The following is a 23,008-nucleotide window of genomic DNA, read 5'->3' on the forward strand; positions in this document are numbered from 1 at the left end:
GCACCCCCACACCTGCAGCCCTTATGAACAGAAGAACACTGACATCCCCCAAACTCTGCTGAAGATGTTACCTAGCCTGGTAACAAAACATTCAGAAATCAACCCACAAGCTCAAAGAACAAACCTTCACCCTCATACTTGATCTTCTTTTGAGGCAGATTTTATGCTTTAGAGGGGCAGGGGTGTAAAAAACAAAAACAAAGATGACATGGTTTAGGGTGTAGTCATGTGCCATTTTATTTCCTAAGAATACTTCATGGCTTCCGGTGGGTGCAGAGACATCCTTGGGAATCAGAATGATGGCAAATTCATGATAAACATAGTCCTCAATTTACAAATGATCATTTACCAACCATCTGAATAACAGACAGTATAACAGAGTTGGAAGGGACCTTGGAGGTCTTCTAGTCCAACCCCCTGCTCAAGCAGGAGACCCTATACCATTACAAACAAGTGGTTGTCCAATCTCTTCTTTAAAACCTCCAATGATGGAGCACCCACAACTTCAGAAGGCAAGTCGTTCCACTGGTTAATTGCTCTCAACCATTAGGAAATTTCTCCTTAGTTCTAGGTTGCTTCTCTCCTTGGTTATTTTCCATCCATTGTTTCTTATCTTGCCTTTTGGTGCTTTGGAAAATAAGTCCCCCCCTTTCTTTGTGGCAGACCCTGAAATAATGGAACACCGTTATCATGTCACTCCTAGTCCTCCTTTTCATTACTGTTTTACTCGATAGTAATGAAATCACAAAAAAAGAGAAAAGAAAATGTCATGGCTGGAAGTGGAAATACAGTCAATAAGTGGAGAAAAATCCAAAATAAAATACTTGAACTGAGGCATTTCAGCCTTTGCCTGAACAAGTGCTAAACTTACACCTGGAAGTTTGTCCTCAAACTGAACCAGAATTTGTCTTCCTCTCTCATTAGATCCCCACTTGGGGGGGACATCCCAGATGATACCTTGGTGTTCTATGTAACCCCATCGTTCTGGACAAATGCTATAATTTCCTTCCTCAATTGTCTTTTCTTGAGGTTAAAACCTTCTCATTTCTCTCCTCAGACACCCCTTGTAAGAATCTTATCTTTTGATTCTCCTTTTCGGCAGCTGTTCCAGTTTCTCCAATCTGAGTGAAGCTGAATGTATTGGGAAGGATGCTTCTATTAATGCAGCCTAACACTCCATTTGCCTGTTGAACAGCTTCATCACACTGAAGTCAAGTGTTCACTTTTATTTATATCACATTTTAAAATTGCCCATCTGTTTCACAGAGGGACTCTGGGCAGCATACAAGTAAAATATTAAAATAAAAAACTATTTAAAATTTAAAAAGAGACAAGTGATGTTAAAAATTAATTAAAAGGTGGGTGGGTGGGGGAATGCTATCACAGTGGCCCATGTGGTGCAACTTTGCTTAAGCTCTCCGATCACAGAGATGCAGGCGTTATCTTATTGCATCACCACCACCACCCCATATATGAGCTTTTACATGTCTTTCACCCTCCCATTTGCCCTTCCATGGAGAAAAAAACCCTGTATTTTTACACAGCGTATATCCTATATGGTGCTTTCAATAGTGGAGACCCTCCTTCAGTTACAGGTACTTCTTTCTTACCATCCACCTCCTGTAATGCCCATATAGTAGGTCAGAATAGAGCTGGAAGGGATTGTGGAGGTCGTCTAGTCCAACCCCATGCTCAAGCAGGAGACCCTGTACCATTTCAGATGGGTGATTGTCCAGTCTTTTCTTAAAAACCTCCAGGGATGAAGCACCTACAACTTCTGAAGGCAAGCTGTTCCACTCGTTAATTGTTTTCACTGTCAGGAAGTTTCTCCTTAATTCCAGGAGAATTCTCTCCTTGATTAGTTTCCATCCATTACTTCTGTTCTAGCTTTCTGGAACTTTGGAGAATAGTTTGATGCCCTCTTCTTTGTGGCAGCCCCTCAAATACTGGAACACTGCTGTCATGTCACCCCTATTTCTCCTTTTCTTTAGACTAGCCAAATCCAAGTCCTGCAGCTGTTCTTTGTATGTTTTAGTCTTCAGGCCTTTAATCAGCTTAGTTGCTCTTCTTTACACTTTTTCCAAAATCTCAACATCTTTTTTGTAATGTAGTGACCAAAACTGGATGCAGTATTTGAGGTGTGACAGGGTAACGCTGGATGAGTTTGGCCACATTTACAACTAGTGCAGCATCCCACTGTCAAGCAATCTGCATTCACTCAGCAACGGAGATGATTAAAGACCTGGAGACTAAAACATATGAAGAACAGTTGCAGGAATTGGGTATGGCCAGTCTAGAGAAAAGAAGGACTAGGGTGGTGGTGGTGGTGGGGACAGGATAGCAGTATTCCAGTATTTGAGGGGCTGCCACAAAGAAGAGGAGGTCAAGCTATTCTCCAAAGAACATGAAGGCAAGGACAAGAAGCAACGGATGGACACTAATCAAGGAGAGAAGCAACCCGGAACTAATGAGAAACTTCCTAAGAATGAGGACAATTAACCAGTGGAATAGTTTGCCTTCAAAAGTTGTAGGTGCTTCATCTCTGGAGGCTTTTAAGAAGAGACTGGGCAGCCATTTGTTTGAAATGCTTTAGGATCCACTGCCTGAGTAAGGGGATCAGACTAGAAGACCTCTAAGGTCCCTTCCAGCTCTCTTCTGATTGGTTCACATGATTCCCAGCCAACTTGGTGGAGCAGTGGGCTAATGTCTCCTTAAGTAACACCAGCTGCCTGCAATTAGTGCAGGTTCGAGTCCCACCAGGTTCAAGGTTGACTCAGCCTTCCATCCTTCCGAGGTAGGTAAAATGAGGACCCAGATTGTTGGGGGCAATAAGCTGACTTTGTAATAATGCCGCTTGGGGTGTGTGTGAAAGCCCTAATAAGCAGGCATATACATAGAATGAAGGCTACTGCTAAGCTTGTAAGCCGCCCTGAGTCTTCGGAGAAGGGCGGGATATAAATGGAATTAAAATAAAAAAAACTTGCAACAAGCTGAGTTAATAGAGAAGGTAGAATAAAATAGTTAAACTGCAGTCACATGATATTTTGTTTTGTGACCACGGTGTTTTACGTAATGGATGAAGGGGAACTCAAAGGTGCTTTTTAAAAAGGCAACTGAATGGGTTTTTTTTCCCCTTGAGGAAGAAGATGACGTTTTGCTTCTCATCTGAGAAACTTCATCAGTTGTGGTGGTGGTGGTGGGGACTCAATGGAAGGATCGGTTGTGACTGGATGTGTGTGTGTGTGTGTGTGTGTGTGTGTAAGGATCATATTTCTTTGCAGTCATCTGGTTGTTAGCACTCTCTCTGAGAGCCATTGAGGCTTCTTGGGGTTTATATGTGCCTCCAATCCAGATGAAGGGGAATTGAAATTGCAAGCCCTTCACAGTCACATGATTCTCTGCTTAGTGACAGCGACTGACTCGCTTGCCCAGTTGTGGTTGATAAGCAATGATGACTTGTGCAGGTAAGTTGCTGTAGTTGCAATGCATTTCTCAATTGTACAACAAACCTGGCTGCAGCCATTTTTGCTCATTCTAGGTTGCCACAAGAATGGGAGGGGTTGTGGAGGAATTTTACTAGTCTAAAGATTTTACTGTCCTGTGGGAACCAAGGTCATTTCTGTCATTAGGCGGTGGGCGTGAGCATTTGGTTAGAAAGCCCACCAAACTCTTCTCTTGGGGAACATAGCTGATTGCATAGCACTGGGGTGGAAAGTTCAACTTTGTACTATTGTCTCCCTTTGAAGGGGATTTCAGACTTGGTTTCACTTTTGACCGTGCCAATACTATGTAACCAATAAACGTGTTCTTTGAGGAAATCTCAAGCCTTGGAGTTCTGATTTATTTGGTCTTGTCTATCTGAACCTTGATAGCCTTTTTCTTTTCTGAGGTATAGGGGAAGTTACCTAGCTCGGCATCCCCCAGTCCCTTTCTTTTTCTTAAGTGGAGCCCTTTAGAAGTGTGGCTCTGAAATGCCCTTCTCTGTTTTTGCAGAATCAAAAACCTATTTCCATTTGCAGAAATAAGGAATACGCTTAGGACAATGACAGCAGTCCCCTCGCTCACTCAGAGTCCCCAATCATGCCCACATGGGTATCTCCCATCTCTCCCACGCTGAAGACCATTTCAGCCATTATAATTTGCCCCCAGCTACGGGGATGTTTGCAATACGACTCACGGGAACCTTCACTTTCACCCAGCACTGACATTTTGCAAGTGCCTGATAAGGAAGCTTGTAAACTTGTAAACAAGCTTATAAACCCTGCAAATCCATCATGTCTGCAGAGATAACTGAAGAGATTTGGGCTGCTTATTTCCACTGAGTTAGAGTCAAACGCTGCCCACTTGGTGAGGCTGCAGCTGTCATCTTTTCAAAGACCCTATCCAGCATGTCACAATTATCTGGAATGGCGTGGCAGGTGAAGATTTAAGCTGAAGATCAGATGGGGTGGGGTGGGTGGGTGGGGGTGGGGGGGTGTTAGAGAATAACAGGAACAAGACAGAAAGCATGTGTATCCCAAATAAAATATGTTTTTTTTAAAAAAATCTTTTTAAATCAGTTCATAAACCTTTATTTCCATTTTATGTCCATTTCCTGCTCCTGTCTAAATTCTCATATTACCTAAATCATCATTTGATTTCAGCATCCATCCAAATTGGCAGCGGCTGGGAAGGAGGATGGGGTACCACACAGAGACCTTTGGAGGGATGTCTGGGCTGAAGAGAGAACACGGATGCTCTTGAACATCAGATTGATGTTGACATGACAGGGCATGTAGGGTTTTGCTCTAGTAGGGCCAAACTTTTTTTTAATTCACAAATGTAAATTTTCATCAAAACAAATAGGTTATTATTTCTAGTGGAGGATATGCACCTAATGTAGTGGTGCCCATTCTTGAACTGATTCCTAAAAGCTTTAATTAAAATCCTTGGAGACCTTCAAAAATTGTTAGCAAATTGAAGTCAAGTTAGAATAGATCTGCAAGGGACCTTGGAGATCTTCTAGTCCAGCCCCCTGCTCAGACAAGTCTCTTCTTAAAAACCTCCAGTGATGGAGCGCCCACAACCTCTGGAGGGAAGCTGTTCCACTGGTTGATTGTTCTCACTGTCAGGAAATTTCTATGTTGCTTCTCTCCTTGATTAGTTTCCATCCATTGTTTCTTAACTTGCTTTCTAATGCTTTGGAGAATAATTTGACCCCCTCTTCTTTGTGACAGCCCCTCAAATACTGGAATACTACTATCATGTCACCCTTAGTCCTTCTTTTCTCTAGATTACCCATGCCCAATTCCTGCAACTGTTCCTCATATGTTTTTGTCTCCAGGCCTTTAATCCTCTTAGTTGTTCTTCTTTGCACATTTGCCAAAATAGCATTTTTCCAAGATAGTAATTAGTGTGAGAGAAGAGGGAAAAACTGCAGCAATCACTAATCCTCTGTATTTTTTAATGTTGCTAAAGGTAGGGTCCCTTTTAAAATAAATGCAACCCCTGGTGACTTCATGGATCCATCCATGAGGATGTTGTCTTTTGTCTTTTCCTGTTTCTTGCATAATTTTTGATCCCAGCCCTGGGAACTCCTGGTGGTCTGTAAACCATATGCAAATTGGGCCTAATCCTGCTTATTAGTTAGGTGCTGTGTCTTAGCCTGGGATATGCCATTTCCCAGAGGGTTAGGTGCCTTCTATATCTTCCCTCTTCCGCCAATTCCTTTCTTCTTCTGAACCCCTGTGACAGCTCCCCAGGAGACAGGCAGAGCCAGAGAACACTTATCAGAAGCTGATAAGGAAGTCCAGGCTCCAGTCGCCTTAATGGAGGGGGCTTGGGAAAACCGAGTGGAGGCTTAGTAGAGATAGCAGGATTGCACTTATCTGCAGAAATGGAAAGTGCATTTGATGTAATTGAGTGGGAAAGACAAACAGAAAGGCACTTTGGAGTCAGATGGACTTAGAGGTTATACAACCAAAAGGCATCACACTGGACTTTGTACAAAAACAATCTTGGTTTCTCTCCCTGTTCAGGGAAGAGAAGTAAACAATGTGACCTAGGTAATGTTGTAAGAATGTCCCCCAGGTGTGATACATATCTGCCCCCCCCCAAATTGTTTTTTTTTAGTCAGTCAACTTACAACCAACCTTCCAGTCTTGATGTTTCTTCCCTTCTTCTTCAGGACCTTCTTTATGTTTAGGCTGCTACACTTCAACATAGAGGAGGAAGAGGAGGAGGAGGAGAAAGAGGAGAAAAGGAAGGAAGGAAGGAAACAAGACAAGAAGGAAAGGATTAGGGAAGGAAGGAGTGAGGGAATGAAAGAAGAAAGAAGATGAGGAAGGAAGGAAGGAAGGAAGGAAGGAAGGAAGGGGGGAGGGAGGGGAGGCGGGAGGAAGGGAAGCTATCAAGCGTCAATTCCACAGCTGCTGAGCAATTGTAACCTGCTCCCTTCTCAGGCTGATGGGGTGGAACAAAAGTGGGGTCAGAAACATTCAAAGATGACACTCCAGAAATATCTGCTGCCTCTCTCACTGGCCGTGTGAAACAGGGACAGCGTGTGTAACTGTTCCAAATGCTTCACAATGAAATATCAATAGTGGGAGAGTAACTTTCAAAGGAAAAGCTGAAACAGGGTTGTGTGGTAATCCTACATCTTGATTCCAAAGTAGGTCCAAGAGATTCCAATTCAAATTAGCTCTAGAATAATACATTTAATATTTAATGATCGATTCACACAGTATCAATTGTATGTCAAAGAATCAAGAGTACATCTAATTATCATTTTCCTTTCCTTTTCTTATTTTACTGACATTGGGTTTTATTTTAATCCAAAAAAACCATGAGTTCATCTTTTTGGATATTAAATAACTAAAAGAGCAAGAAGCCTACACAAAAAGACATTGATGGGAGGAAGAGAGAAAAGAAAAAGATGGTGAGAAAAAGTTACAGACTGACTTCTAATTTTCATTCTGCTTCTCATGTTCCTAATATGGTAAAGTTGTGATAAAAACACAGATAAATCCTGTTAATTTTAGATATTTATTAACTTGCCTGTTTTGACTTCTAAACGTTCCCAGGCTGAAGCCTTAGATTAGAGATAGGTTATATGAAGAAAAATAACAATTGGGTGTCATTTATTGAATTACACTTTCACCTCCATAACATTCAGGGTTACAATATAACAGTATAACAGAGTTGGAAGGGGCCTCAAAGATCTTCTAGTCCAACCCCTTGCTCAAGTAGGAGACTCTATACCAGGGGTAGGCAACCTCGGCTCTATGCTGACTCAGGAATTCTGGGAGTTGAAGTCCATGAGTCATAAAAGAGCCGAGGTTGCCTACCCCTGCCCTATACCATTCCAGACAAAGGTGCTTTTTCAAAAGACAACTGGACTTTTTTATTTTTTGTTTGCTTATTCCAAACGCACAATTAAAATCTGCATCCCATGGAAAGAGGGACACAACTATGAGTTTTAGTTCTCTGTGCAGTGAAAAAGTACTTTTTGTAAAAAAAAAAAGTGCTTGTCCATCTTTAGTTTCTGCAACAGTATCTTTACTTCCCCATGACAAGTAATTCTCATTTTTGGTCATGCCCTGGTCAGATTCTGTCCTGAACATCTGTTGGACTTTATGCTGTTGGAAGTGTAAAGCCTTTTCGCCCCCAGTTGCAGCCCCCCCTTTCCAAGGATACAACAAGGTCAACCTCCTGACACATTGTGGATAGCCATAGAGATGACCTTGGAGCAAATGTGCAGAAACACTTATGAAAATAAAAACATGTGTTTAGAAGGCACTAAGGAAGATGCTTTGGCTGGTTCTGCTCAGTTCATTGGCGTGTAAGAGGAGAGAAGGGGCAAACACGACTGTCTTCCAAGGGTCTGTGACTCTAGCTTAGATCAATAAAACAGAGTTAGAATCAAGCCTGTGGGAGCAGCTCCTTGACCTGGCCTACCTTGAAGGGCTCTCTCTCTCTAACACACACAAACACACACACACACACACACACACACACACACACACACCATCCCTATCCAAAGCATGGGATCTGTCAAATAAGGAGTCCTAGGACAGGGAGAGACATAACACCAGGAGTGTCAAGACACTGGAAAGAAACCCTTTGTAGAATCAGGGATGAATAAACTCTCTCCCAAACCAATCTGTTACTTCCTAGGCCAGGAGTAGGCAACCTTGGCTCTTTTATGACTCGTGGACTTCAACTCCCAGAATTCCTGAGCCAGCCATGCTGAGGGGAAAGGGAGAGGTTTCCAAGCTGAGCCATGCTGCCTCAGGAATTCTGGGAGTTGAAGTCCACGAGTCATAAAAGAGCCAAGGTTGCCTAGCCCTGTCCTAGGCAATGTTTCTCAGCCTTGGCTACTTTAAGATGTTTGGACTTCAACTTCCAGAATTCCCCAGCCAGACATGAATTCTGGGAGTTGAAGTCCATATATCTTAAACTGGCCAAGATTGAGAAACCTGGTTTGGAGATTTCTTGCCTGTTCTTGTTCCCTGCCCCAATGTCGTGTCTTGGTTGGTAAGAAGAGGGAGAGGGATCCCACCCCCAGTTCTGTCCCCCATGCTCCTGACTTTTATTTGACCAAAGCAGTCATACAAAACAGTTAACCAGAATTAATCTATTTTCTTGCTTTTCACTCACTGACTCATTCACTAAAAAACTGAGTTTAAGCAAACAACAACAACAACAACAACACTACCACTCCAACAGCTGCTGAGCCTCAAAAAACCTAACCAAAATTAAAGCCAATGAAGCTTGGGATGTTGTGCAAATTCAGAAGCTTTAAAGACCCTGTTTTGTTTAGTGGTTAAGGGGTGGATTGGAAAGGGAAAATCTGAGTTGCTGTCCTGCTGACGGTATGGCTGTATCCATCCTTCCTTCCTTCCTTCCTTCCTTCCTTCCTTCCTTCCTTCCTTCCTTCCTTCCTTCCTTCCTTCCTTCCCTTCCTCCTTTCCCCTCTCCCCCCCATGGATGACTCAGGCAGGAAGGCACGACAGATGGAGGAGTGAATGGAAAAGCTTCATCAGTGTAAATTACAGGATCTCAAAAACCCACTCAAGGAGAGGAACTCAATAGGTGTTTGAGTTTCCAAGAGGGGTGGTAGGTAGAGAAGCAGGGGAATCAGCGGTAAACATGGCATCACTGTGGCTGAGATGCAGGAAGGGGTTGGAATCTAGGAGAACCTCCTCAATTTCCATCTGGTTCACATGAAGACCTGGAGGCCCAAAGGCGAAGAAGTCCTGAAGATAAAGGAACAAAGCAGATGAAACAGAAAATGGCAGATTTGGGGCCCCCACTTAAAGAAATCCAACGTTGCATCAATATTTGTTCTGCCCAACTTTGTTTTAAACGTTAGATGGTGCTTTTTTATAATTTGACTGCCTTTGCCCCCTTCTTTTTATAAAACAGTAGGGTTACTGCAGCTCTAAACAGGTTAGCTTTGCTGTCTCTGTTCATCTTACTGCACACATTCTCATAATTTTTATTGATACTGGGGGGGGGGGGAATCAGGAGAGGTGTGTGTTGTTGTTTTACTACCTACCCTGCCAGCATTACATGGACTTTTTCCTGTGGCGGTGGCCTTGTGCTGGGAAACTAATGAGCCAGAAGCATCATAACATGAGATTAGTTTTAAAAAGGGCCACTTCATTTTTTGTGTTATCGCAACGGATTTCCCCAAATACACTTTAGATTGATATCTTTTCTCTCTGGGTCTGAAAAAAACACTTTCAGTCATATTTTCAAATCAATGTACAGAGTAAAAATTGTTCTTCATTAGAACCTACCCTTCTTCAAATTTTGCTTTTTAGGCTCCCAGTAATAGCAATAACAATTTTAAAAGTATTTGGGAAAAGTCTATATATTCATGAAATACATATATTCATGGAACCAAGGGGCAGAATGTCTTATATTAGGGAAAATGGTTTGCAAGAACTATTAATTAGACAAAATCGCAATAAAAATACAGACACTTGGAGAAATGTGTGCCTGAGGTCTTTCTTTCTTTCTTTCTTTCTTTCTTTCTTTCTTTCTTTCTTTCTTTCTTTCTTTCTTTCTTTCTTTCTTTCTTTCTTTCTTTCTTTCTTTCTACAGCTCATTTTCAAACAGCCTTAACTGAGAAGGAAAATCAAAGAGGAACCTTATGATTAATTTGAAAAAAGGGCTGCTAGTGTAGAATTTGAGTCACTCTGGACTACAAGGCCCTTAACTTTAACTTATACTGGTCAACCTTGACTTACAACCACAATTGAGCCCAAAGTTTCTGTGGCTAAGTAAGACATTTGTTAAGTCAGTATTGCCCCATTTTGTGACCTTTCTTACCACAGTTGTTAAGTGAATCATTGCAGTTGTTCAATTAGTGACAGGGTTGTTAAGTGAATCTGGCTTCTCAATTGACTTGGCTTGTCAGAGGGTCACAAAAGGGGATCATGTGACCCCAGGACACAGCAATCGTCATAAATATGAACAAGTTGCCAAGTGTCTGAATTTTGATCACCTGACCCTGGGGATGCTGCAACAGTCGTAACTGTGAAAAACAGTCATAAGTCACTTTTTTCAGTGCTACTGTAACTTCGAACGGTCACTAAATGAAATATTGTAAGTTGAGGACTGCCTGTATCTATATTTTCCTTTTCTTCAGCAGCACTGAGTTCGGTTCTTTTTATGTCACAATTTTCCTGAATGGAAATCTTTCAGAATGTTGGTCTCTGGGGGTGCAAGTGGGCATTTCCTGATCTTCCTTGATCACATTATTCAGATTAGCAATCCAGCCAAATAAATCACCTCCAATTCTCTGCTCACCGATTTGGCAGAGACTCCGAAAGTCTGCTTGTATCCAGCACTCTTTGTAGGTGTGTCACTTGTGAGATGCGGGGTTGGGGGTGGAGTGGAATATAAATTTGATAAAATAATAAGTAAATACATTTACAGAGAAAAAGATTTTCTTTGGATCCAGCCAATTTTGTGTACAATCAGGGGCCTGAAAATAAACTTTGTTTCATTAATGAAGAGTTTCTCAACTTTGTCAAATTTAAGATAGGTGGATTTCAGCTCTCTGGACTTTCAATTCTGGGAGTCGAAATCCAGCTTTCTGGAAGTCTCCAAGAAATGCTACATCAGTGGAAAGCTCTCATTGTCTATAACTGCAAATCAAGCCAGAGCGAGTTCTTGTCCTTGTTGACTCTGACTGGACGACCATTTTAATAATGGTAGAGCTTGTTGAGCCAGGACAGGTATAAGTAAAGCTGCTGGGTTGAATTACACAGTATTTATAGGAGAGTTGCTCACTGTATGTAATCTTTTTGTGACTATTTTGTTTTTCTGCAGTACAGAAATGGTTTCATGTTGTGCTCTTGAGATTGTATAAACTGTGTATGGATATGTTGGAAGCAAGGAGTGTTTGCAAAAAACAGGAAGTTATGATGGAGCTGTTGGAAATAGTGTGGATATAAACTAAATTCAGCTTTTTCTTTTCTTCTCCCTTCCACCCCCATTCTGTCTTCAGTTACTACCAGACGGCTGATGCTTTCCCTGTGCCTAAATATTTACCCTCACGGTCTCTTGACTGTTAAATAATGAATAGTTAGGACTTTCACAAATGAAGGCAAATATACAGGATGTGTCCCAGGATAATGTTTTAGGATCCAATCTGGGTTGGTCACCAGGACCAGAGATTTAGTCTTCAGACTCATGTTGACGCTAATCCTCAGGGAACGTCTCTCTACCGGAATGTGTGCTTTGGGTTATTCTATGCGTAGTATAGACTAGGTGGTGCCTGGTTGTGTGTCGCTCTTTAGTTGTTGACTGGGGTGTTGATGGGCGGCTATTAAGTTGTTGGCTGTTGTTTCCTTGTGCTGCACAGCCCTTACCTTCTGAGTACCTAATAAGCAGGTGGTAAACCAACACTCCTGTTGACTGACAAGAGGACTGTTTCCCAGACTTCAATCATTTCCCTGGCTGTTTTTGTATTGCTCGTCCAACAATCATAGTAGCTGCGGTGTCCACTAGCAGATCTCAGAAGCTGCGTTCTACTGCTTCCGAAATGTTTTTGATGTATGGCAGGGTGTGCCATATGGACTGTCTTGTACTTTCTTTCTTCCTTTCTCTCCCTTGCGTGTTGGCAGGCAGCTTGTAATAAATGCTAATGGGCACCTTTTCTGCCTGAATTAGGCACCTGCTATCCAGTTGTTTATCTTGCTGGGCACTTCAGTGGGTTCTCTCACTCTGCCATATTGTGTTTGGATAGTGTTTTCAACTTTAAAAGTTAGGTCTTTATTTTCTCCAAGAATAAAATATCAAACTATTTTCCATATACTGATAAAGTTGGAATAAGCTCAACTGACCTCAGTAGAAATTATTTCTGTTTAGATACAGCTAGAATCACAGTACTAATATTAATGCACTTGACATCATAAGTTGAGTCATGCAGAGAAAATTATGTTGCTTGTTGATTTCGAGGATCCTTTGCTTTGGACAAAAAAATTGTGCTTCACTCTACTCTGAAAATTGAAACCTCTGTAATGGAGTGTGTCAATTCTCCAGCGGCCAGGTGATTTTGCAATCCTTGAAAGAATGAAGTGAAAGAAACAAATGAGTGAAAATGACTTTCATTAACAGTGTGAAGTGTTAGTTTGAGTAAGAAATTGATCTAAGGAAATGTTCTCCAGTGTTTAGAAATCTTCCTTCCTTCCTTCCTTCCTTCCTTCCTTCCTTCCTTCCTTCCTTCCTTCCTTCCTTCCTTCCTTCCTTCCTTCCTTCCTTTTTCTTGAGCAGTTGGGGCTGGGCTGGGGGTGCTGTCTATTGTCACATTTGAATTTTGTTTTAATTGTTATTGTTGCATTTGATTTCAGTAAAAAGGTACTTTTAAAAAACCAAACTGAAATGACAAGTTGTACATTGATGGCTAGTCATTCTACAGGTGCAGTTTATCAATTATCAATTCTTTTCTCTTGTTATCCTCTGTTGGCTAAAATGGAGAATTGCCGTAGAAGCAAGTCCTCTTCATTCTGAACAAACTGCCAACTTGGTTCCTTTTCAGGGTTAGCTTCTTCACTAAAGACAACCACTCCACAGTTTGAAAGATACACATTATACACCTTCCTTTTGCTCCATGAGTGTAAGCATATCTTGGGAACAGACTTAACAAAACACAAAACACTGTGTTTACAAGCTTACAAGTTTACAAGTTTACAAGTTTACAAACTTGAACATTGGGATCTAACAAAATAAAATTCAATAGTGAAAAAGTCAAGTTCTACATTTAGGCAAGAAAAACCAAATGCACAGGTGTAAAATAGGTGCTACCTGACTGTGCAACTGTGCGAGGGATCTGTGAGAGGGATCTCGGAGTCCTAGTGGACAATCACTTAAATATGAGCCAGCTGTGTGCTGCAGCTGCTAAAAAAGCCAACACAGTGCTAGGCTGCATTAACAGAGGGATAGAAACAAGATCACACAAAGTGTTAATACCACTTTACAATGCCTTGGTAAGGCCTCACTTGGAATACTGCATCCGGCTTTGGTTGCCACAATGTAAAAAAAAAATGTTGAGACTCTGGAAAGAGTGCAGAGAAGAGCAACAAAGATGATTAGGGGACTGGAGGCTAAAACATATAAAGAATGGTTGCTGGAATTGGGTATGTGTAGTTTAATGAAGAGAAGGGTGAGGGGGGACATGATAGCAGTGTTCCAATATCTCAGGGGCTGCCACAAAGAAGAGGGACTCAAGCTATTCTCCCAAGCACCTGAAGGCAGGACAAGAAGCAATTGATGGAAATGAGCAGGGGGTGGACAAAGACCTTGAAGGCCCCTTTCAACTCTATCATTCTGTTATCCTTACTGATTTAATTTGGTGTGTGTGTGTGTGTATTGCACACTATATGAAGCCATAGTATTCAACAGTTTGGTTTTACACAACATACTAAAGAACATGCACACACACCATTGGACATTATGAAAGGACCAAGGGGGGAGGACCTGGGAGAAGGGAAAAGCACTGGATTTATGTGGGAATATTGTGATCTGGCTTTGCTTATGCTGTAACCACTTGCCTTTAGTAAAAGTATACCTTTCACTACAAATGGAGTAGTGGATCTTTCTTTCCCAAATGCCCAAGCTGGGACAGTCCTGACAGCCATCCAAGTTGTGGGCTGGAGATGTTCTTTTCTCCCGAAATTCTGGAGCTATTTTGGCTTCCCAAAAGATGGGAACAAAAGATGAGACAAAAAGAAAAAAGAAAAATGGAGAAATTAAAAACAAGCTACTTAGGCACTGAATGATCTTTAACTGGGCTGTTCACTTTAATGGATTGTTTTTCAAATGTTTGGGTTCTGCTTTGGTCCTGTCTTTTATTCTTTCATAATGACCGTCAAATCATTTCAGGATTTTTCAGAATGAGCTGTATTATTGAAGTACTTCATAAATAAGTAAGCAAGCAAATGAATAAATGTGTGGAGGGAAGGTGATTCAATCTTTGCACCTGTTTGTGGTTGAAAAATCAATAAGGCAAATATTGGATCCTTTCACTACCAGCAGCTATTATTTGCAAAGGAGAGTTGCTCCCTGTGAAATCAATTTCTCCTAACATGTGGGAGTTCAAATTCAACTTTCAAAATTTGGAATGGAAAAAAGTTTTCTGAGATATTTGGTTAAGCAAAAACCAATGTAGTATTTGTAAATAAGGCCATCTTGGTGATGGTGGTGGGCAACCAAGATGTCATCTGTAATTGTATGATCAAAGCCCTTCACGCACTGCTAGTGGGAAGAAGGAATGTAGGTAGTGGGAAGACAGGGAGAAGGAGATTCTAGAAAGAGTGCAGAGAAGAACAGCAAAGATGATTAGGGAGGCTAAAACATATGAAGAACAGTTGCTGGAATTGGGTTTGTCTAGCTTAATGAAGAGAATATTATTGTTATTGTTAATAATAATAATAATAATAATAATAATAATAATAATAATAATAATAATAATAATAATAATAATAATAAAGTTGGAAGGGACCTTGAAGGTCATCTAGCCCAACCCCCTGCTCAGGCAGGAAACCCTATACCATTTTGGACAAATGGCTGTCCAGTCTCTTCTTAAAACCATCCAGTGTTGGAGCATTCACTGCTTCTGGAGGCAGGTTGTTCCACTGGTTAATTGTTCTCACTGTCAGGAAGTTTCTCCTTAGTTCCAGGTTGCTTCTCTCCTTGATTAGTTTCCATCCATTGCTTCTTGTCCTGCCCTCAGGTGCTTTGGAAAATAGCTTGACTCCCTCTTCTTTGGGGCAGCCCCTGAGATATTGGAAGACTGCTATCATGTCCCCCCTCATCATTCTCTTCATTAAACTAGACATACCCAATTCCAGCAACTGTTCCTTATATGTTTTAGCCTCCAGTCCCCCAATCATCTTTGTTGGACAAGGGGTGACATGATAGCAGTCTTCCAATATCTAAGGGGCTGCCACAAAGAGGAGTGGGGGTCAAACTATTTTTCATGGATGTGGAAAACAGGGCTCACTTAAAACTTTTCCCTACTTTATTTATCAATTGTAGAAAAGAAGGATGTGATCTTCCAAAAAAGAAGTGCTTGAAAAGATCAATTCCATTTTTCCTTTTAACATCAACCTGTAGGGGAAATCATTTTGTCTTCCCCAAATAAATAAAGGTGACTAAAGGACTAAAGGTGATATGAGAATATTTGAAGGGCTGCCATGAAGAAGAGGGGGTTCAACTTATTTTCCAAAGCATTAGATGGCAAGACAAGAAACAATGGATGGGAAATAATCAAGGAGAGAAGCAACTTAGAACTAAGGAGAAACTTCCTTACAGTGAGAACAATTAACTAGCGGAACAGCTTGCCTCCAGAAGTTGTGGGTGCTCCATCATTGGAGCTTTCAAGAAGAGACTGGACAGCTATTTGTTCAGAATAATATAGGGTTAGGGTTTATATCTCTTATAAAAATGCTCGTCCTGTATGAAATGGCATGAAAGAACATGAAAGTAGGCTGGGAGACTTTGGGACTGTTATGTAGTGGGTCCGACGCAAGGAAGAGACGCCAGCCGAAGTTCGTGTTCAGCTCTTTATTGGGGGGGTAGCGTACTGCTGGAACAAGGGCTACCTGGCCTCCTTAAATACCCAGCCAGGTAGGTGACCAGCCAATGGGATTGGCCCTAGGTTTCCCGCCGAAACTAGGTTTCCCGCCAAAACCGTCCAGGCCAACGCTCCCTGGTGGCTGTTGCTATGCAGATGACTTGGATACATAACACCCCTCCCCCCTTAGAGAAGAACCACATTACAACTATAGACAATATTATAATTATAAACACTGTGTGTTAATACAATGCAACTGCGGGGTGGTCACTTGCACACATAGTCCGCTAAATAGGCAGGCGTCCTGTGGGGCCTGGTGGACCGTCTGGGTGTGGCTTGGCCCTGGACTTGGACAGCCGGCTCGTGAAGCCTCTGTGCTGGGGTGAGCAGAGCTGGTTGCAGGAGGCCCTCCTCCTCTGGTTCCGGTTCTGAGTTGTTTCCGGTTGGGCTGACCTCCCCTGGGGCATGACTATCCTGTTGGGCGTGTGTGGTGTACTCAGGGACCCTTCCTCTGAGCTGGTCGATGTGTCGCCTTATGTGTCTGTCCCCCTCCACCCCCACGATGTAAGAGAGGGGTCCAGTTTTCTCAACCACTGTCCCCGGAATCCATGGATGCCTTGCCCCATAGTTCCTTGCCCAAACCAGGTCCCCCATGTTGAGAACCCTGTGTGCTGCTGCTGCTGATGATGATGGTGGCCTATCCGACTCTGCTGCTACTCGGTCCGGGTGTAAACGGTCCAGCTTGGTGATGAGACGCTGTCCCCATCGAAGTTCTGCTGGGCTCTTTCCGGTAGCAACGCATGGTGTAGTGTGTTGGGCAAGTAGAAATTTCACCAGTCTGTGATGCCAGTCCCCGCTGATGATGCGCCGGAGTGCATCCTTGGTTGCCCGTTAGTCGATGGATGGAAGGACGTGGAGGTGGTGTGCCTAATCCAATTCGCCTTCAAGAACGCCTGGAAATCAGTAGCGGTAAACTGAGGCCCGTTTTCTGATACAATGACGTCGGGGAGGCCGTGTGTGGCAAAGAGAGCTCTGAGCACCTGGATTGTCCTAGCCGACTACCTCCAGCCACTTGGAGTGGCTGTCCACTACTACTAAGAACAGTTGGCCCTGAAATGGCCCTGCATAGTCAATGTGGATGCGGGACCAGGGTGTGTGTGTGGCCTCCCACCTGTGTACTGGTGCGTGTGGCATTTCTGGCCTGGATCTCTGGCACGTGTAACAGGCCTTGACCCGGTCCTCAATGTCCTTGTCCAGCCCTGGCCACCAGAGGTAGCTTCTGGCCAGTGCCTTCATCCTAACCACCCCTGGGTGTCCCTCATGTAAGGATTCCAATACCCTGCCCCGGACTGCGGTGGGGATAATGACCCTGCTTCCCCAGAGGAGGCAACCCCTGTACGTGGAGAGCTCGTGATGCCTGGTGAAATAGGCCTGGAACTCAGGCCCCGGGGACTTGTCCCGCCACCCTGTGCAAACCCATGAGTGTACCCTGCTCATGATGTTGTCAGTGGCTGTGTTGCTGGCAATGTCCTTGGCATGAACTGGGCATTCTGGTAATTCCTGCAGAGCTAGGATCTGCGTTGCTGGTGCCGGGTCTGGTTCAGTGGTGTCAAGGGGTAGCCTACTTAAGCTGTCTGCATGGCCCATCTCCTTCCCTGGCTTGTGCACCAGCTTGCAATTGTAAGCTGCAAGGAAGATGGACCACCGGAGCATTCTGGGGGACAGTATTTGGGGGGTCTGCTTGTCTGTGGTGAATAGGCCTAGCAGGGGCTTGTGATCTGTGTAGACACTGAACTCCCTGCCATACAGATAATCGTGGAACTTCTTGATTCCGGCCACGATTGCCAGGGCTTCCCTGTCAATTTGGGCGTAGTTCCTCTCTGCTCCAGACAGCGTCCTTGAATAGTAGGCTATGGGGATTTGAGCCCCATTAGGCTCGAGGTGACTGAGTACTGCGCCCACACCATAAGCGGATGCATCACATGCGATGCATATGGGCTTTGTCTCTATGAAGTGTGTTACTGTGGACTTGTCAGACAGCAGTGCTTTTAATGCTCTAAAGCTTTGCTCATGGACAGAAGTCCAGGCCCATGCTGCCTTTTTATCCAGTAACCTGTGAAGTGGCTCTGCGATGGCTGCCTTGTGTGGGAGGAATGTATGATAGAAATTTAGCAGGCCCAGGAATGCCTGTAGCTCTGCCTTGTTCTTGGGTGTGGGTGCCAGTTTGATTGCCCTCATCTTGGACTCTGTGGGGTGGATTCCCTTGGCATCTACCCTGAATCCCAAGAATTCTATGGAGGGAACACCTATGCTGCATTTCTCCCTCTTTAGTTTGAGGCCAGCTGTGCGCAGCCTGGATAGTACCTCCCTCAACCTACCTGCCAGCTCTTCTGCTGATGCTCCTGCAATCAGGATGTCATCAAAATAAGGGCACTCCTGGGATGCCCCTGAGTGTTTTCTCCATAATTTCCTGGAAAATGCCAGGAGCTACGCTGATCCCGAACTGCAGCCTGTTCACCCAGAACGCTCCCCTGTGTGTTACTATAGTCTGAATGTCAGCTGTTGCCCTAGTAACCGTGAGTTGCTGGTACGCCTGCGCAAGATCGAGCCTTGCAAAAATGGCACCCCCTTGGAAGGAAGCGAGAACGTGGCTGACTGTGGGGACTGGGTAAGCGTGCGGGTTTAGGGCACGGTTCACCGAGCACTTGTAGTCGGCGCAGATCCTTATCTCCCCATTGGATTTGAGCGGGGTGACGATTGGGGTTTCCCACTCCCCCCCATCTACGGGCTCTAAGATTCACTGGGCCACCAGCTTATCCAGCTCGCACTCGATTTTGTGTTTGAGCGCGAAGGGGACTCGCCATGGCTGGACCCTGACAGGGGAAACGTTCAGGCTTAGATTGAACGAGATGGGGGGCCCTGTGTACCTGTCCAGCGTCCCATCGAAGATGTCTGCGAACTCCTTGCAGACGGCCTCGACGGAGTCTCCCTGGATCCAGTGGATCCCGGAGACTGTGATTCCCAGGGCCTCAAACCAGTCTAGGCCGACTGGGCTGGCTCTCTGGCCCTCTACCACTACAACCTCCAGGTGCTCTTCGTGACCTTTAAACCCCACTGAAATGGTGGCCTCCCCCCTTACCTTGACCAGCGAATTCTGGAAATCGGTCAGGGTTAAATTTGTAGGCCGTAATTTAATCCACTGCTTGCTCTGGCTGTTAATGTAGTTAAGGGTCTCGTCCGAAATGATGGAGACCGCGGATCCGGAGTCAAGCTCCATGCTGCAAGGAATGCCTTGCAAGCGGATTGTTAATCTAATTTTGGGTTTGAGCAGCCGTCGGCTACCCGTGTGGTGGATGGTCAGCTGGCTCTCAACATAGCCAATTCGCGTTTTGGTCGGGGCCCCAGTACCTTCGAATGGCGATTCCTCCGGTTGCAGCTCGTGGATCTCCTCTCGGGGGCAGCGGCTACGACCGACTGCGGCTTTGTGGCCTGTTTTCTTGCAGGCCCAACACGGAGCTTGCAGAGGCTGCGCACGTGGTTTCCACCACACCCTGCACACTTCTGCAGGATGGTAGCATTGCTAGAGGGTTTGGGCTTGTCTGGGTGTCCGCCTCGATGGTCAGGGGTCGACTTCTGCTGGAGGAGGTCGATGCTTTGTCCGCCCTCATCTGAGGTGACCTGCTGGTGGATGCTGGCTGCCAGGCCACTGGGGTTGGCTTCCTGGATGGCCTGGACGGCCCCGCAGGCTGCCTCGTGGGCTAGGATGGCGTCCTAGGCTTCCTGGAGTGAAACCTCCTCCCTCTCGAACAGGCACTCCTGCAGCCTCGTGTCCCGTAGGCCGCAAACCAGCCTGTCTCGTAGCCATTCCTCCAAATTTGAGAATTTGCAGGCGATGGCGGCTTCTCGTAAGGTGGCGATGAAATCGGCCCCGGACTCGCCAGGCTGCTGGTTCCTCCTCTTGAACTGGGCTCGGGCAGCCAGCTTGGATCTGTGGGGCTGGAAATTGGCATTTAGCTTAGCTACAAGGTCCCGGTACGAGACGGTATCGATGGCTTCTGGAGCGAACAGGTTTGCGGCAACCTTGAGGAGTGCTGGTCCGCCCAGGCAGAGCAGGGCTGCCGCTTTCGAGCTGTCTTCCGAGATTTGGTTAAATCTCATGTACAGCTCGACGTGCGACAGGTACCAGGCCCATTTCTCTGGGTGGCGGGTGTTGAACTTGCGGGGTTGCCCAGCTCGTGCCATTGTCCCATCGGTCGTTGCGCCATGTGGTTCTGTTGCTAGCATGGTGGCCTGAGCCGGTGTCTCGCGGTGGCCGGTGGCGGTGGCTGGCAGTCACATTGGGAGGAAGGGAAGATTCCTCCTTCCTTCAGCGTGCGGTGTGCTCCCCAAGTGACTTCAGCTCCTTGTCGGCAGCAAATCCCACCTTCGTCGCCACTGTTATGTAGTGGGTCCGACGCAAGGAAGAGACGCCAGCCGGAGTACGTGTTCAGCTCTTTATTGGGGGGGGTAGCGTACTGCTGGAACAAGGGCTACCTGGCCTCCTTAAATACCCAGCCAGGTAGGCGACCAGCCAATGGGATTGGCCCTAGGTTTCCCGCTGAAACTAGGTTTCCCACCAAAACCATCCAGGCCAACGCTCCCTGGTGGCTGTTGCTATGCAGATGACTTGGATACATAACAGGGACAGTCATGCTTCTGAGCCCAATCCATAGAAGAAGCCATATGAGTTGTGAAGCACTAGTTAAAACATAGGGGACCTTGGAGGCCTTCTAGTCCAGGCCCTCTGCTCAAGCAGGAGACCCTATAACATTCCATAGAAATGGCTGTCCAATCTTTTTTTGAAAACTTTCAATGATGGAGCACTCACAACTTCTGGATGCAAGCCGTTTCATTGATTAATTGTTTTGTCAGAAAATTTTTCTTTAGTTCTAGGTTGGAACTAAGGAGAAATTGATACCAGTTTATCTGTTGATTAACACAATTAAATAACAGAACCAATGCTGGATGGAACCAAAGAAGATGCTGGCACCTGGGTCTGATGAAAACTGGGAGGTAAGGAAATTGTTGAATATTTATTTATTTATTTATTTGTTGAATTTATATACCACCCTATTCCCGAAGGACTGTGCATGGATACAATAAGCTCTGGGACACATTGAACAAATGGCTCTATCCAATGGCTTCTGTTCTTTGCAATTGTGGTGACATGCAGACAACAACACATATGTATAACTGCCCTTTGTATCCCAATCGGTGTACACTTGAGGACCTTATGGCAGTGCAACACAATGCAATTCATGTTGCTAGTTTCTGGGCAAGATCTGTTCTCATCTTGTATTTTATATTTTATCCCATACATATGGTATGCCTTCTGGACATAATTTTCAAGAACAACCTTCCCCTATGCCTGAAGAGAAAAGTTTTTGATCAGTGTGTGCTACCTGTTTTTATATATGCCAGTGAAACATGGACACTAATCTCACAATCGATACAAAAGCTACGAGTGGAGCAAAGAGCCATGGAAAGAGGCATGCTCGGCATCACAAGGCAAGCTAGAAAGACACACATGGATTAGAGAACAAATTAAAATATACGAGGCCATCAAGAAAGTAAAAGAATGGAAATGGAAATGGGTTGGTCACATAGAAAGAAAAACTGATGGCAGGTGGACCAAGAGTGCAGTCATAGAATGGATCCCACTTGATCAAAAGCATCCATGAAAGAGACCTAAAACAAAATGGATCAATGATATCAGTCAGTACTGCGGGCCCAACTGGCAAAGGGAAGCTCAGGACCATCTTGGTTGGAAACATGCGGAAGAGGCCTTCATCCTGCAGTTGGATAGACCATGGCTAGAATGATCATGATGGTGGTAGTATGTTTTATTTTAATTGTGATGCTTCTGACATGAATAAACAAACATCAGTTGATGATGTGCCATCAAGTCAGTATCACTCTTAGTGATCATAGATTTTCTTGATGGTAATCTGTCCCTAATCTGCTCTTTCATCTCTCCCAATGCTGCTGTCTATCTCCACTCTAATTGAATCCATCTGCCTTCCTGCTGGTCTACCTCTTCTCTTTCCTTGCCAAGTTTATATACTCCTAGCAGGATCACCTAAGGTATGAAAGCCATCCCAGTTAAAGCCAGGAGGCACCTCTATTGGGTAGCAGTGATATCAGAAGATGCTGGAAGCAGATGTTCACTTTAGAGACAATGGTTAAGGCACCAATTCAAACTGTATGGGAGAAAGCAGCGTTAAACCACTCCTGTAGTTCTCCAAGAAACTTCTTGGATAGACAAGATAAGGCTAGGGAGATACCCACACAAATGAATCACAAGAACTCAAATTCAGAAGTGGGTTCATTGATGAATTGCCTGAGGAAAGAGTCAGATTTTTTAAGTCTCTTGTAGAGGGTGGCAGGTTGAAGCTGCATGGTTCTCAGGGTAGGATGGGATGGAGAGAAATGTTATTCCAGATGGCAGGTGCTGTGACTGATACAGATAGTCTTTGACTCCAATTAATCAGAATAGAGCTGGAAGGGACCTTGAAGGTCCTCTAGTCCAGCCCCCTGCTCAAGCAAGAGACCCTATACCATTTCACACAAGTGACTGCCCAGTCTCTTCTTAAGAACCTCCAGTGATGGAGTGCCCACAATGTCTGGAGGCAAACTGTTAATTGTCCTCACTGTTAGGAAGTTTCTCCTTAATTGCAGGTTGTTCTCTCCATGGTTAGTTTAGTTTGATTATCACCAGTCACTTAGTGATTGTTCAAAGTGATGATGGCTCTACTTTAGGGGAGGTACTGACAACCTGAATTCGAAGTTCTGATGGTGCCTCCCTGATAGGGACCACACTTTGGGTGCTTGACAACACAGCTGCATTTATAGCCATATGGAGTGTCCCACTGTCACCTGAGCAGCATTTACTTCTGTTTT

Source organism: Vipera ursinii (assembly GCF_947247035.1).
Source record: "Vipera ursinii genome assembly, chromosome: 13".
Classification (NCBI taxonomy): Eukaryota; Metazoa; Chordata; class Lepidosauria; order Squamata; family Viperidae; genus Vipera; species Vipera ursinii.